The sequence below is a fragment of the Rhamphochromis sp. 'chilingali' genome, assembly GCF_963969265.1.
Source record: "Rhamphochromis sp. 'chilingali' genome assembly, chromosome: 15".
Classification (NCBI taxonomy): Eukaryota; Metazoa; Chordata; class Actinopteri; order Cichliformes; family Cichlidae; genus Rhamphochromis; species Rhamphochromis sp. 'chilingali'.
In genome coordinates, this window is record NC_137942.1 from 12,338,873 (window position 1) to 12,352,415 (window position 13,543).

The 13,543-nt window shown below is 39.5% G+C and overlaps 1 protein-coding gene across 1 annotated transcript in view; it reads left to right on the top strand.

Moving 5' to 3' along the window:
* Positions 1-1,496: 1,496 nt before the first annotated feature.
* Positions 1,497-13,543, top strand: part of gcgra (glucagon receptor a) — a 55,846-nt gene continuing 43,799 nt past the window's right edge. Inside the window, exon 1 of the mRNA XM_080906043.1 lies at positions 1,497-1,787. The gene's annotated coding sequence lies outside the window, so the exon portion shown is untranslated. The remainder of the gene's footprint in view (positions 1,788-13,543) is intronic.

Genomic DNA, 13,543 nt, shown 5'->3' on the forward strand with positions numbered 1-13,543 from the left:
ACTCACAGAGATGACATTTAGCTCTAGAATACTTTGGTACTCAGAGGAGTTCATGGCCAACTCAGTGACTGCAATGTGCCAAGGTCCTGTGGCTGCAAAACAAGCCTAAATCATCACTCCTCCACCCCCATGCTTGAGAGTTGGTATAAGGTGTTTGTGCTGATATGCTATTTGGTTTTCTCCCAATGCTTTATGGCCAGAAATCTCCCCTCCAGGCTTGTCTGACATTGTTTCAGAAGGCTTGTGGTTTTATCAGAGGCAGTTTTGCAAACTGATCCTTTTAAAGAGAAAAGGCTTTGGCTTGGCAATCTTTCCAGATAAACCAAACTTGTTCAGTCTTTTTTCTAACTTTACTATGATGACCTTCAACATCCAAAATGCTAACTGAGGCCTATAAAGTCTCAGATGTATGTCTTGGGTGTTTTTATTTTATTTTCAACTAAGTGCATTATAAGTACCTGGCTATTACTAAGGTTACACTTTTTTCCCCCCACATGACTGTATCTTCTTTTAGTGACATCGGTCTGCAGTGCTTTCAATGCACTTCAGTTTTGATCTGCACAATCTCTCAACAGCAGAGTGTCAGAGTGTATCTCAGAGTGCATTAAGTTGTAAGGCACACAAAGATTCCCTCAAAGCAAGTAGAAAGAAAATCTAGGCTCCTCCCTGAGCAGCTGATGCAGCTCGGCCTGTATTTACTGGCTGAGGTACTCAAACATATATTTGAATGCAACACACCTCCTCAGTAGATACAGTAAGAATAAAATGATGCTGAAGTTTGTTCTTGTGGTCTCGTGCCTAGTCTTTATACACTCCTGTAGTCTTTGGGTTTCAGTAGGGATACATCCATAGACTGCAGATGATGTCATTTTAAAAAACAAAACAAAAACATTTTTGGCCCTTTTAGCCAATTTATGACACACACATACACTATCTCCTGTGCAAAACTGAACAATAACTTGGAAAAAGATACTTTACGTCATTTTCTTTGTAGTTGCCATAATATTCACCAAATTCTGCAAGGTTTGTTACTTTTTCAGGCAGTGTTTAACGTTTACTCATGAGCATAGCATTAGACGAGTTTTAACTATAAGAAAAAAGACTTGTTTTCACATTTTAGTCTGTATAAATGAAGACTTTGAACAAACGCATGTCCTGAGAAGTCGTTAAAAACGTGAGACACTGTCTACAGATGTGGGACAGTAAGGCAAAGAATAATTGCGTTATTTATTTATTTTTATATTTTAAAAGGCATATAAGGTGTGTATGTAGGCAGAATGAGGCTCAGTTCAAATGTTTGCAGCTACCGGATGAATAAGACACGAGAACAAATCAGCCCTAATTAACGAAGAGCTCAGTGTCCAGTCCGAAATTCAAACAACCCACGTTCGTCAAACGACACAGAAAAACGCTACAACACCCTGACCCAGTGTTTAAATGACCCCCCTCCCCACCCCTCGTCACTTACGTCACACGGGTACAAGGAGCGCAAGTAAGCAGCTGTGCGCTCGCGCTCAGTACAAAGACAGACCCAAACCGTTCACTTTAATACATTTATTTAATATCTTTGTATTATTATCATTTTTCCGTACTTTAAGAGTTTCGCCAAATTCCTCAAACAGTTCTCCCGACAGGGCAGACAACTTATCTGCGAGGCGAGCTGTAATTTATTGTGAAAGTTGGATTAGAGCGGAGCCGCGTGAACTCACCGGGAATACGCGGCTCAGATGATGAGCAGCGGTGAAAGATCACATCTGCAGAATCGGCGGAATCCCGTGCTGTCAACGGTAATTTGCCTTGCATTTATTTTTGATTGAGTTTAGTTTAATTTGATATTTGATATTGACACAAGTGAGCTCGTTCACGTGAGCAGAATCTCATCATTCTGGCCATGTTGCAGGCTGTGATGGACCTTAAAATATCTATTACCAAGAAGGGTTTTAATAAAACTCTAACGGTATTATTATTATTTTCCGAAATTGGAATTGCCGAAACGAAATGAAAGGATTTCTCTCTCTCTTTTTCTGCTGCATGTTCGGACACATTTACATTTCTGGAAACGTGTTTCTGGATCCCTCCAGTTGCATTTAGTGTCACTTATCGCTAATGTTCAAAGGCCGTGTTATCTAAATGGTCTTTTATCTGGGATCTTGAGTCCCACATGTCAAAGACACGAGTGTTCTGTGGATAAATGGTTGTGCAAAAATACAGAAACGGTGTGTTGTATTACTGGTCTTACACAACAGCACATTGAAAAAAATATTAAAATGATAGAAGCAATAATTGAAGGATGAATAAAGTTTTCTCCTGACTCCTTTACAGCACGTGCAAATAGTATATTAAGCAAATCATTGTGGAAAAGCAAGGATCAATTTTTAAGAATCTCTTAATCTTAAAGTGGATTTAAATTGAACGTACAGGCTTAATTTAGTGTTAAATGTGACTTTGCTGCTTTGCATTCTCCCGTAGCCTACAGCGCTACGGTGTCCACAGTGTACGAATGGCAGTCGAGAGGCCTTATTAGCTCAGCCAGACTAAACCTAGTCCACTTCAGTCCAAAACAACGGACCACTCAGCTTAAAGTAGTCACCCTCTTCACGCAATTATTTGCAACTGTTTCAGAGAGAGTTACAAAATACATGTTAGGAACCTTAAGATTTTTAATTAACACCATGTGCATATGTGTAAATCTATTTGTTTGTTGTGTTTTGAAATTTCAATGCAGCAGCAAATTAACTCCCGCGACCCTGTTCTGTATGCCTACGCATGCATCTAATAATGTACAGGCAGAATAATTACAGTCGTGTTTCTGTGTGCATAAAATACATAAGAATTTAATTGTTAGGGGACTTAATTGTCCACAAGTGTTTCTGATCCTAATTAAACCTACTTGAGCAGCATCACATGAGAGAACATGTTGGTCCTTAGTCCCCTGTGCATTTTGCATAGTGTGGCTAATAAATGTGCCCATTGTTAGGCAAACACCTCTGGCACATTACTAAACAAGCATATTCATTACTATTACAGCTGCTGCTGCAGTAATGCATCAGAGAGGCATGCTCCTCGGTGGGTCTGTGTGTGCAGGTGCACTCGGTGAATGAGTGGTGCCCCACTGGATGATGTATTTAGTCTTAATTTGCAAACATTAGTGGGTGGCACAGAAGTTTCAGTGCATACAGAATAAACATTACTGAGGTTTTGCGATACATAAAGTGAGCTTCTGCTCTGTAAGTGCAGCTACAATCAGTGTGGCAAACTTTCCACAGTCATGAGTTTCGGTATAGCCACAGATAAAAATGCTGAATGACAATACAGGGATCGCTGGATTTGTTACATAGATATAGGACCTTCATATGCATGCAGTACATTGTGGTTTGGAACAACTTTCCAGCTAAATGATTCAGACTGCGATCTGGTCTCAGGGGCCAGAGAGCGAAAGCTGGGAGTGCTTTCTGACCTTCTCACTGCCCTGAGTGCTGTTAGCTAGTACTTTACACCACGATCAGCTGCAGGATCTCAAAGCTCTAACAGAAAAGAGTTCTTTAAGAAGAAGGTGAAAAAAGGATTTGTTGTTCTTGGTCAGAGTTCACATAGAAAGGACGCACTGAAAGTCAAGTGGCTCCACTCACTATCACTGCTATATCTCTTCATTCAGTTTTGTTTGGTAACAAAAAGTGTGATATTAGTTGTGGGACTTTTTCCTTTCCTTTAAATGAAAATACAGCAGGTGTTTTTTGTCAAAGTCTCTATGGTAAAGCAAGAATAAATGTGTGTTTGTCATGGAGTTAGTTTTGTGTCTTTATCTTGTAGTCAAGTAATGTAGGTTTTGTTGTTTTTCTTAAAAAACATTTGGCATGTTGAGATGAATATCATGGGAGGGACCTGTGGTAATAGAGACACGGCTCTACTGGTCAGTGTCAACTGGACAACATCCACAGTTAGTAATTGTGAGAGGGAGTCCATGAAATAGAGAAAGGAGTTTAGTTGTCCTCTACATGAGAATCAGCTCAACATCAATGGGCTGAAATGTATTTAACGTTAATTTAGGAAATACATCTTTACAAAATTAAGTACATTTGTAAAGGACATTTTCTTTTCCTCCAGGAAAAGAAAGTATGTTTACGTATGTTTTAATTTCAAACCTGCTGTTTAGTTGCATTGAAGACACTTGAGTAAGGTCATTATATTGTGGTCAGTGTCGTCATCTAAGCAGCCAGATAACTTACAAAAAACCCCTTTGTCAGATTTTACTTAATACCAGTGCAAAACATTAATATGTTTATACATCAGCTGTCCAAAGTTGCTTCACTTCATTTTGTTTTTTATTTTTTTATATGAAAACACAATGGGAGCATCTGATAATTTACATTACACCATTACACATAAGTGAATGAGTTTGACCCAGCAGGTAGTTTTTTTTAAAAACGCAGCAAAGAGATTCATTTACGGATAGACAACATTCAAAAATAGCCATGGTTTCCTAATTATGAGACGCCTTAACAAGACAAGGATGAGAGACACAACAAGAACAGAGAAATACAGCGTCCTTGGTAATTTCTTGCAGCTTAACTTTGTACTTTTCCCTCGGCTGTGGTTAAGACAATTGAGACGAGAGAGGGAGTAATAGCGAAGAGATAACGATAGAGAGTGTCTGGAGAGACAAAAGAAGAGAACGTGTGAGTGAACAAAGGAGACAGAACGAAGAAGGTGATCCGGAGAGCCTCAGCTGGATTAACGCTCGTGGAGGTGTGATAGACAGGTGTGAGTGTAAGAGTGTGAGTGTTTGTGTCAGCCCCATCAAGTGACCATGGATGTCCTGTGTGGCACGGCATCCTCCAATTCAATTGGACCAATGCAATTGAACCAGGGGCTCTAAGAATAGCTTCCACTACAAAGTGCTGTCACTCTGTTAAAAGAGAAGTCCACAATATCCATCTAGATATTGCTGCTAGGCTCCACTTAGCCCTGTGCCCCCTCCAGCTCATAACAGCTTGACCGCAAAACACACATACAATGTGAATACACTCATACCTGCATGAGCAAACACAAAAATTCTCGGGAGATCGAACTGTACGTGATATTTCATCGTCTCTATCCTCAGGCCAGTCCATGCAATTAAAGAAGAAAGAAAAAGGAGTAAAAGTCATCTCTCTTATGGATCTGTGCATCATATTGGGGATTAAGGAAGTCAATTATTGTTATAGTGTAATCAGAGAGCATGTGAAAAGAAAGAAAAAGAAAAAAAATACAGTTTTAGTTTTTTTTTTTAGACTGACTACATTACCTGCATATTTCCTTCATGACTACATCAGAAAAAGGCAAATTCTATTACACAGAGGCACACAAACAAATTTCATGACTCATTTGGACATAAACAAAATTACTGAAATCTCTGTGAAGTGCATGCATAAATACAAATGTATACATTATGTGCTCTCTTTCTGTCTCTCCAGCTCAGTCAACAGCAATAGGTGAAAATGTTTTGCACCGCAAATCTATTATTCATGTTGGCACAAAAGTAATGAACCGAAAAGCTGCTGTTGCACTATCATAAATTTGACATTGCTGTTTTTTTTGTCTAACAAATAGAAAAGAAGTGCAGAGTGTTCCTGTCAGAGTGCATCTTTTTAAGAAGACAACTGAAACGGGGAAATTACTGTTGTCCTAAAACAAACTCTCAATTTGCTAGCTAGGAAAATGTAAAAACAACAACAGAAAAAATTGAAATTGCAATCGCTGTAACGTACTGTGGCCACTGGGTGCTAAGGCTGTGGCGCCATCTGAAGAGGCCAGGGTTGGGGATCAAATCAGTAGCCCTGTGGTTAGGGGACAATGCTCCTACGTGTGAGTCAAAGCAGCCAAGAGAGGGTAAAATAGCAAGTGAAAAGCTTAAAATGCATTGTGATTATGCAAAAATCCAGTAAAGTGGGGTGATTGTTGCTGAAAGGCAAGCAGAGATGATACTCACCCTTCCATGTTCCCCATCAGTGTTGTATGGGTAATATTACTATTGCGAATATTAAAGGTTGAGCTCACACAGTACCATCATATTGTGTACTATCATATCTTTGTAGTATGGCTTTCTCTAAAAGAAAAACATTTCTTAATCTGATTAGAAAAACAGCCCTACACCTTAATGGAAAAAAAGAAATACATTAGTATAATAAAAGCAAACTGAATTGAAGCTTTAGTATTGTGTGACATGGTTAATATTTTTTAAGAAATGAGGGAGAAAAAGAAAATCAACTCATTAAACTTGCATCCAGCCAACCAAGTGATTATTCATACTATGTCCCAATCGGAGAAACACAGACACCAATAATCAATTAACTGATATATACTAGAACTAAAATATAACAAAGACTTTAGGCTCTAAACCATACGTACACAAACTTAAAACCTTGGGACATTCCAGAGATCACAGTACCCTCTTCATTATGTGAATTTTCTTTATAAAGGTTTTCCTGGCTAAAACTAATCTGCTGAAATGAAAAATCACAGTAATATCCTCACTTACTTTCTAACTGTCCTTCTGCGGTAACATGCAGATTGCAACTGATCTTAGAGCAGTGAAACATAATTAACATATAGTGCATGCAATACTGATTAAGTGCAAAGAACCACAAAAAAGCTCCTGGCCTCTTAGCTTCCAGGACACACCCTTGAAAATGACAGCAGCTACAGACTCCAGTGGCTCCGAGTCAAGCTTGCCTCCAGAGACAGTAGCCAAGTGCGGCCACAAGATGGCAGCAACTTATAGTTTGTATGCAAACATGCAATGTCAGACACTTTATAGGACGGAACGCTGTATGAAATGTAAGCCAAGTTTTGCATACAGGCAAAAAGCTTTATTTAAACACACACAAAATTACCTTGGCTTGAATTACTGTCACATAGAGTTGGTTTCTAAATAAATCTATTAATAAATTTGTTTTTGTTTCTTTTCATTTTGATGCGCTTTCCATGAACTAGGAGGCAGTCACCGATAACTTTATTTATTCAGTTTGATGTATGCCAGGTGGCGCGCATTGTCACAATGTGTAACCATAGTTAGTGTAACCATAGCGCAAATTTGGTTAGTCTACCCAACCGCGTGATTTGTGACGTTCTATGCGGATAAAAGAGTGCAGCTAGCATTTAGTGGAAAAGTCAAAGGTAAATGTGCGGACATTGTCCTTTTTTTAGCCGTAACTTGACACGTGTCGGTAGGTCTGCCTTCAACACATCACCTCGGTGACCTATCGGAAAGCCACTACACACACACATCCATGGTCACAAGTGCGCACACCCGATCTTTATTTACACAATTAAACAGGAAAAATTAGAACTAATCCCTTTCTGTTAGCAGCAGGAAACATCTACTGCTTATTTAATATACATCGACGTCCACGTAGCTTCGAGGCACAGTTTAATGGTTGACTTTGCTGTTCCAACTTTCAGGTGCGCACTGGGTTAAACTGATAAGATAAGAGGTTATTAAATCTTCCCAAGTACACTCAGCAGAGTGTCAATAGCAGAGCGCCATCTCAGTTCCTTTATGAAACCACTCCAACACCTGTAGGAAAAAATTTAATTAGTTATTTGCTTTTAAAGAGCAATAAACTGATATATATAGCACCAGAAAAGGACTTACCCAGTGGTTGCCTTACACCTTCCCTCATTTTTAGCCTTTTTTGTTATGGCTTAAAAAAGAAAAACCTTGCGCCTACTCTGGATGCTCATTGCTGCTTCTTTTGTTTACTCCACACAACGCACAGTGCAAGCTAGACTGTGCTCTTGTTTCTTTGCCAGTATGTGCACACTTAATGTCTTGGCTGGAAACTATTTCCCTTGATGCCCATCTGGGCCATGTCCCGATGTTGCTCTCTGGTCTCTACGTAGCGTCTGCTGCCTTTTCCTGCATGTTCTCTGCTCCGTACCCACAGCAGAATCAGATATGAAGTGCAGCACATTCCATCACTTACTGTGGCCCGTGTGGCAGGCAGCATTGTACCTTCCTGCCCCTGTGAACAAAAGACAATCAATCTTACATGCCCAAAGAGTCCACTCATGGTGCACAGACTGAACTGTTTCTGCAGTGTCGACCAAAAGCGATCAGAGCTTTTGCGGTTGCCAAGAAAACAGCCAAATAGTGGTTTTCAAATTGATTTAATATATAATTGCGCTATAGAATGTGCCTTACAGTCTCAGTCAGAAATCATTGCATCATTGTTTTTTCCAATTTCACACACGCTGAACATAAGAAACCTATTATAATGGAGTAAATAGAGGAAAACCAGAAATGCGGCGCTCAGAAACCAAATGCATCATTTCATTCTTGGTTCTCTAGGAGCTTTGCTATTTCAGCTTCAAAGCACGAAGATTTACCACATTCCTTTTGGATATCAGCCATGCACTGAGACTCGTAAATTATGTCCTTCCTTTCTTCATTCCGTCAGTTTAAGAAGGTCCCATGGAATAGTTTGAGGATTTATTTTCCCAGTGTATGAGCCCGTTAAGGGAAGTTGAGAAGCGTTATGCACCCTTTTCAGTCAGTACTTGTTTAGTGTCATAAGAAGAACAATTGTTGTGAAATTAAATTTGTTACAAGAGTGCACTTTTTAAATCTTTCATTCATACCTTTGAATGGTTGGTGGAAGGTTTTACTGCTGTGGTGTCTGAAGCACACTGTACATTCCTCCATTCATAAAAATTTTAACCATTGGGAGGACGTATCTTTTAAAGTTTGCATTTGTTTTCTTTTTTTGTTGTTGTTGTTGTTGTTTGTTTTGAAACTAAATTTAGGCTTAAAAGCTAGAGAGTGAGCCCTACTTAGTAAAGCTTTCTGATGGTCAGATTTTAAAGGCGTCCCTGTGATTGCTTTGATTGCTAGCGGATTGCCACAGTAACCTGTAGCTAGTAAGGAAGATGTCAACTGGTCTATCCAACTAACTATCGCTCAGAGCGGTAGTTCATGTGACCCAAAAGGGAAATAGACAATGTTTGGACTGAACAACAACTGAACCACATTTAAAAACAACAGTGAACAGCTGTACAGTACAGGTTCACTACTGCTTAGTGAAGACAAGTTGGCAAACTGCAGCCAAAGCAATCCCAGAGATGTTTTCAGTGGAGCACTGTTTACCTCTTCGTGACCAGTTTCACCTAGCAACAGCAACCATGTCCAGAAACCACTGAACAATCAGTTGTAGAATATACATTTTTCCCTAGCAACCAGAAGTTGCTAGGGAAAAATGTCACTGACTGGTCTCTAGGTGTGACTGGGGCTTTAGCAATCATAGTACCTGCCAGTGCCAGTGTCAGTGGGTCTCTAGGCCCATGTGAAAGAGACCTTATCTGTCTCTTCTGCTCAATTCAGTTTTATTTATATATCACCAAATCACAACAACAATTGCTCCAATGCACTTAAATCACAATACTTAAATTGTTGTGATGACGATATAAAAAGAGAACGTGAAAACTCTGAGTTACATGGTGAAACCTGGTTCAAATCAAAGATAGGACAAAAACAAGTCCACTCATCATGATTCTTTGATTATTCAATTCTATTCCAATTCATGATTGGATAAGCTTTACTAAATCCAAGCTGTAATTGGGTAAAAGGCACACCCTGGACATGTTGGAGAGAGACAGAATCATCTATCTAGCCAGCCTGTAGATTTGAACCCATGACCCTCTTATTGTCACTGAATCACCATGCTGTTGTTTAAAAAAAAGAAAAGAAAAGTGAAATGCAAAATGTTGGCATCCAGATTCCTGTGTGGCCCCTGTAACACCGTTGTCTATTTTAAATGGTTTTTTTGGGTTTTTTTAAATAAATCTCTGCCACCGTTAGTTAAGACGAGTCTGCAATAACAGAAGGAAAGAGATTGAAGAGAATGAAAACAGAAAGCAAAAAAAAAAAAAAGAAGAAGAAGAATGACAACAGCAGGTTACCAATGACAGGAGTAAGCAGTGATAGATGCTGTCATTTTTCAGAAGCTGCTGGCTTCACAGAGATAGCACGCAGCCAGGAGACCGTGTTGGCCTCTGTTTTTTGTTTTGTTTTACTTTGATTTCGCTCGCTCAGTTCAGTGATCAGTTTTGTTTTTACTCACTGGTTGGGTTTAGGAAAAGGTTGCGGTGCTGAAATATGAAGAGTAGCCAATGAATCAAGAATCCCTGCTCAAGAGTACATATGTAATCCATTAGGAGTGAGATGCAGTGCATCATGGACACGTCTTAGATGCAACTGTGTCTTTTTTACAAAAACCCATATTCAGTACCCCAAAAATGAAAGCAGACCGGTATTGCTCTATTATTTATCTTTTTAGGAAGAAAGATAAAAGAGGTACTGAATGACAGACTGCATTGCACTGGTATTGCTTTACTTGGCATCATCTAAGACTGCACCAAGCCATGTGACTCTTTTGTCTTTGTAGATTTCCTATATTAATCTGTTAGGGCCTAAATGAAAAATAAGTTTTTCAAAGTCACATATATTTGTCTGTCACCCGCAATGATTTTATAAAGTGAGTAGCTGCATATGTGTGGGAGTAGAGTATCTTTGATATTTGAGCTCAGCAGATGTGAAACAGTAAGATTTCCGCTCTCTTTGCCATATGTTAATACTTAGACTAAATTCTGAGGGTCTTTTGTAAATCGTGCTTTACAGAAAAAACAAAAAACCTGCTCATTAAGTGTAATCAGTGTTGTAGATGGACTGGGATATGTCGCCTCACAGGCTGAAGGTCATGATTGGAATTATTTCTCAGATAAGTCATGACAGAAGTCAGTGGGTTGTGATGATGGAGACATATCACTCGTGCTCTCTCTCTCCAAGATGAATCACCCAGTCAGACTCATATGATTATACACTAATGACCGACCTACACGCATCAGTTTGCTGAACAGGGGCCATGTGCTTGTAGCCTTTCAGCCGGGCCACTATGGGTCAAGCTGTGGATCAAAATTTGAGGTGACAGATACGTTCACGTCTCAGTGGGGCGTGACAGTACGTCTGTTCCGCACGAGGTCAAGTCCTCCTCGGTGCGCGCTGAAATATTTCCATACAAAGTACAGACTTGAGCGTTTATCAGAGAGGAATCAATACCTGCATAGGAGCAGCAAAGGATTTAAAAAAGATCAAAGAACACAGGAACGCTTTCACTTTTGTAAACTCTGAAGCAGGCAGAGGTATCGAGCAACTTTCCATTTGTTCAGATCCACATCGGTTAGGTGCTAAAAATACCCCCTGCTCCCTTGTTGTATCTATATGAGTTGAGGGTCAAACATAGATCCTTTTGCTCCCTAACACAGCCTATTATCACAGTAGAGAGCACAAACAACAGTTGCTTTATCTCAGTGACTGCTCAGCTGGAAACTGTTGCAACCATGCTTCTTCTGTGGGCTTTGGGTCGCACATCAGGACAACTTTTCTCCATCAACAGACAAATAATCTCTGAATTCTCGTTCACTCATCATTTCATAATGAAATGTTTTGTTGTTGTTTTTTTAAATGCCCCTGCTCCAATGTATGTATTTTTTGAAGGTTTGGCAAATTTTAAACTGCTTCCATCCTGCTATTTCTGCAAATCTAATCCTCGCTGAGTATATAAAACAACTATAATCTTTGTTTGAAGGCCCAAGATGTCACAGAAGAAAAGCAAACACTTTGAATAGAGTTGTGCATGCACTTGTCATGTTAAATCAACATAGTTTACTCAAAGTGAGGTCTTCATGCAAAGAGCATGGCGCAGAAAATGCTTCAGGTCACAGAAAGTAATCAGAAAAGTGCAGCGACTGGCTGCCTCCTCCACATAGCGAGGCTCTGTAAGACACAAGGTAAACAACAGCTAAAGTACAGAGGATTAGACAAAAGGAAAGCAGATTGCTGCGTAGTCAAAAAATGTTCTACATTTTAAGGATTAAAATAAATAGAAAATTTCTGGTCATGTCCATGAGAATCTGGAAAATTTGTTTCAGTGTTTTCTTGTTTTAATTTAAAAAAAAGATGAGGTTTTCATAAGATGTTTTTCATGTGGTCTTATTTTTGATGTTAAACGTTTGGCTGTACAACTGTTCAGGTGCACAGTTTGTTAATGGGTTTCCCATTGAATAGAGCCCAAGTATCGCATCAAAGTGCATAACTGAACCCCTGAATCCAGTGTTGGATATAAGTCAGCATCGTGTTAAATCTTGTGTACCCAAGAAAATTGGGTTTCCTCCAACAATCTGTATTGGAAACCAATGTCGTAGAGGCCTTCCTCTCAGTGTTCTTCTATTTTGTCAATGGCTCTGGTGACGTGACTAAGGGGACAAAAGTAAACTTTCCTGCCTAACTCACCTTTTCCACCTTTTAAAACCAAAACAGGTAAACTGATGTTTGACGGAGCAGTCTTAACCAGCTGTTGCTGTGCTGAAAACACAGTGGAATTTAAGTGTACAGTAAGAGACGAGAACCAACATCCAGCGGAGACTACGTTATGCTGTATTCAAGCAGTAAGATCGTCCCTTATGAGGCGGAATCTGCTCAGAACAAGAGGTTTCAGTCTCAGGCTACTGTAGAGCATCTTTATACAATTTTGATTGTTACTGATTTGAATGAATTAGAATATGGATATTGTTTTGTATATACATACAAACAGTTCAATATGAGGTCTGGCCTCATCTAATGTGATGCAGTCACCTGTGTGTGCATAGATTGCTCAAGCTTCTGGATCTGTTGTTGACAAATTGCTCTCCCTATTTCTGGATGAGTACAGTCTGCAGCTGTGCAATGGTTGCTGGTTGTGGCTGCCCTCTAATGAAACCGCTGACCCAGCGTGTCCCACGTCCAGTAAGGCGGCATGTCGGAACTAGATTTTTTTCCAAGGAAGTATCTCCTCATCCTGAGAGATTAGCACTACTACATTGTCCACATTGCACTACTATATTATACAGCTTCAGGCTGGATGTGCCAGTACCAGCTTGAGCAGCTCATCTCAGTTTCTCTCAGATTTACACCAAGAACAATGAGACTAGAGAGGCTCCAGGGACAGTTTTGGACATATAGCAGGATCCAGCACGCCAATTGCTCAACGTTGGTCATCTTTACTCAGTTGTGGCACTAATGATCACTGATGGTCAAGTTACTTGAAAAAAGTAATTATTAACTAATTACTGATTACTTCTCCAAAAAGTAATCCCATTACTCTACTGATTACTTATTTGCAAAAGTAATTAGTTACTTAGTTACTTTTTAAAAATATGATACCCAACTTGAATAAGTAATAAAGCAATAGACCTTTCAGTCCCCCCCAAAAATTGAATTTATGTATGCTGTATGCATTTTGTTCATTCCTAAGTTGTGAGTCTACACAACAGCCAAAAATAGTCTCTAGTTATTAACATCTGAAATGATGAAGGCACTTGAAAAGTAACACAAAATTATCTGCCCTTCCAGAAAAACAAAAACTTTTCAGAAGTACTTAAGGTTTTGTGAGAGTACAAGACCCTGTTCAGTCTTTCCCTCCCATGCTTCTAGACTTCGGATTGGCCAACCTATCGTTTTTAGCATTTACAT